We start from the raw sequence: 3,842 nt of genomic DNA, 5'->3' as shown, positions 1-3,842 counted from the left end.
GTGAAGCCTGATCTCACAGTTCATTGATAGAATCCCACATCAGGCTCTTTGCTGAAAGCGTGGAATTGTGATTCAAATTCTCTCCCTCCCTCTTGCTCTGTCCCTCCCCTGCTCTCTTTGTCTCAAAAGTAAATAAATAAACTTAAAAAAGAGTAAGATTTATAAGACACTATAAAACTTTTCTCAATGTAATTATACCACTGAACACTCCACTAGCAGTATTTGAAAGTTCCAGTTGCTCCATGTCTTCATCAACATTTAGTGTTGTCAACCTTTTTAATTTGATAGGTGTACAGTGGTATTGTGTCGTGGCTTTAATTTGCATTGCCCTAATGATGAATGATTTTAAGCATCTTTTCCTGTGTATTTATCTCTCTCTCTCTCTCTCTCTATATATATATATCTTTCTTTGTGAAGTGTCCCTCAACTGTTTTGTCCAGTTTTTAATTGGGTTGTCTGTTGTTTCATAGGTATTCTTTATATTCAAGTCTTTTGTCATATATATTATATATTACATATTATATTATATTAATTTATTATTTATGTTATTATTTAATAATATTATTTATTATTTATATTATATTATAATTGATATTATATTATTTTTTATTTTGCATTAAGTTCAGACTTCCAAAATGTCACAAAAATGGCATGGAGAATTCCCGTATACATTTTACCCATATTCCTCACATGTTAACAGTTTACCTTACTTGCTATATCAATTATTCTCTTTCAGTGTATATATGTATGTGTACATATAATATGTGTATAAGTATAGGTAGATGGATAGATATAACAATTTCTGATATATTTGAGAGTAAATTGCAGACATGATGATTTTTACTTCTAAATTCTTCAGTGTGCATTTACTTTTTTTCTTTAAAGAATATTCTCTTGGGGCACCTGGGTGGCTCAGTTGGTTAAACACCATGCTCTCACAGTTGGTGAGTTTGAGCCCCATGTTGGGCTCTGTGCTGACAGCTTGCAGCCTGCTTGGGATTTTCTGTCTCTCTCTCTCTCTCTCTCTCTCTGCCCCTCTCCTGGTCTCTCTCTCTCTCTCTCTCCCTCTTAAAAATAAATAAATAAACATTTTTAAAAAATAAAGAAAGAACATTATCTTACATAAAAACAGTACAATGATCAAATTTAGGAAATGAATATTGGTATAATACTATTACCTAAACTTTAACCATACTCAAAATTTATCAGTCATCCCATTAATACCCTTTATTATATCTGGGATCACATATTTCATTCAGTTATGATGTTTCTTTAGTCTCTGGTAGTCTGGAACACTTTCTCAGTATTTCTTTGCCTTTTATAACCTTGACACTTTTAGGATTACAGACTAGGTATTTTATAGAATTTCCCTCATTTTGGGTTTGTTTGATGTTTCCTCATGTTTAGATTGAGGTTATGTATTTTTTGGCAGGAATACCACAGAAGGAAAGTTGAGTCCTCCTCAGTGCATCCTATCAGGAGGTAAATGATGTCCATTTGTACCATTACTGGTACTGTTAACTTTAATCATTTGGTTAGGGTAAAATCTGCTCTATTTCTGCACTGAAAAGTTACTGTTTTTTCCTTTGTAGCTAATAGGTATCTATTAGATATATCTTTTGCAAATTCTTTTCTCACTATGTGGCTTGCTTATTCTATTCTTTTTGTTAAATTTTTTAATATTTATTTATTTTTGAGAGAGAGAGAGAGAGCACGAGCAGGGGAGGGGCAGAGAGAGAGGGAGACACAGAATCTGAAGAAGGTTCCAGACTCTGAGCTGTCAGCACAGAGCCCAATGTGGGGCTTGAACTCATAAACTGTGAGATCATGACCTGAGCCAAAGTCGGAGGGCTAATCGACTGAGCTACCCAGGCTCCCCCTGCTTGCTTATTCTATTCTTAACAATATCTTTCGAAGAGTAGAAATTTTAAATTTTGATGAAGTTGAATTCATCAACTTTTTATTGCTTTTTGTGTCCTCTGTAAGAAATATTTACCTACCCTCAAGTCATAAAGATATCCTCCCGTGGTTTTTTTTTTCTAGAAGCTATAATTATAGTTTTATTTTTTGTATTTTAGTCTCTAATCCATCTCAAATTAGTCTTTGTGAATGGTGTGAGGTAGGGGGTCAAGGTTCATTTTTTTTTTTTCTCATATGGATATTTAGTTGTTCTAGCACCATTTGGTTGAAAATACTTTAGTTTCCCCATTGGATTGCCTTGGTACCTTCACTGAAAATCAAATAGCTGCATATATGTGGGTGTAGTTTTGAATTCTGTATTTTCTTTCTTTGTTATATTTGATTATCCTTATGTTTAGGCCCCATTTTTACACTAACTTTATAACTGGTCAATTCAACATAATCTCTCTGGGCCTCAGTTCCTTATTTACATAATGAATTATTGTAGCTACCTAATTTGTGAGGCCTCATATCTATAATATCCTATAGTTGTTGGTTCTTAGATTCTTAGCACTGCACCATTCTATTTGTGTCAATCATTTTTCAAACTGATTTTATAGCTTGCTGGTTTTGAAAGAAGTTTTATCAATGTGAGGATCTGCATGAATTCCCTCTCTTTCCCATAACTCTGGGGTCTCATTTCTGTCTCATAATTTCAGAAAAGTGGTTCCAATTATTTAATGTTGACTAGAACTAGTAACAGACCCTACTCTGTCTTCTGGTTTCTCTGGTAGAAATGTCTTATAAACAGAGACACTTGCCAAAAGTTAAGAGCAGCTATGACAATCGGGTATTCTATAAATAGGGTAACCATATATTTTATCTTTCAAATAAGTGCACTTTTGAGATTGAAAAGGATAATAATAATAATAATAACATTATTATTATTTTTTGTCCCTGAGGCAGTGGACTGTTCCTGAAATATCACAATACCTGTTTTATGTGAAGAGTAATGGGGCAAGCTGCTATTCCATCTCCCTTCTCCAAAAATCCATTTAATATATTGTTCTTGGATAGAAGGCATATCAGGTATTAAACTGATAAGAACAGATACTACACTTGATCTTGGCCAAAAGGTCAAGAAGTGATGAAAATGGGTAATTATTAATAACAGTGTCAGGACAACAGGTGTAAACCAAGAGTGCCCTGGAATGTATAGCAGCCCTGTTAATAAACCTCTTAGAACTCAATCAAAGTCATTCATTCAACAGCCATTTTTCAAAAGCCTAAGTACCAAGCTCTGTATTAGGTGTGGAGAGTCTAAGATAACTAACTGATTCCTGCACTAAAGAGCTTTCAGTATAGTTGGGGAAGCAGACAAAAAACCCAGACAACTATAGTGAGATATTTAAGTTCTATGACAGATATTTGCCCAGGGTTCCCTGTAAGGCAGGCAGGAAATATACTTGAGCTGAGGTGTTTTTTTTTGTTGTTTTTTTTTTTAATTTACATCCAAATTAATTAGCATATAGTGCAACAATGATTTCCTTAATGCCCCTTACCCATTTAGCCCATTCCCCCTCCCACAGCCCCTCCAGTAATCCTCTGCTCTCCATATTTAAGAGTCTCTTATGTTTTGTCCCCTCCCTGTTTTTATATTATTTTTGCTTCCCGTCCCTTATGTTTGTCTGTTTTGTCTCATAAAGTCCTCATATGAGTGAAGTCATGTGATATTTGCCTTTCTCTGAGTGACTAATTTCGCTTAACATAATACCCTCTAGTTCCATCCACGTAGTTGCAAATGGCAAGATTTCATTCTTTTTGATTGCTGAGTAATATTAAGCTGAGTTTTTAAAGAACAAAGTGTTGCCAAAGGATTTGCAGGAGGTAGCAGAAGGTATGTTGTAGAAGGCTTTCAGGTACCAGATGAACAATTGGGATAA

General features: G+C 34.4%; 1 pseudogene; it reads right to left on the bottom strand.

Moving 5' to 3' along the window:
* Positions 1 to 2,878: 2,878 nt before the first annotated feature.
* LOC128775220 (U2 spliceosomal RNA) lies at positions 2,879 to 3,048 on the bottom strand (annotated as a pseudogene).
* Positions 3,049 to 3,842: the final 794 nt, after the last annotated feature.

Source organism: Panthera pardus, unplaced genomic scaffold, assembly GCF_024362965.1.
Source record: "Panthera pardus isolate Hobbes unplaced genomic scaffold, ASM2436296v1 HiC_scaffold_6, whole genome shotgun sequence".
Classification (NCBI taxonomy): domain Eukaryota; kingdom Metazoa; phylum Chordata; class Mammalia; order Carnivora; family Felidae; genus Panthera; species Panthera pardus.
This window is presented reverse-complemented; position numbering and strand designations above follow the sequence as displayed.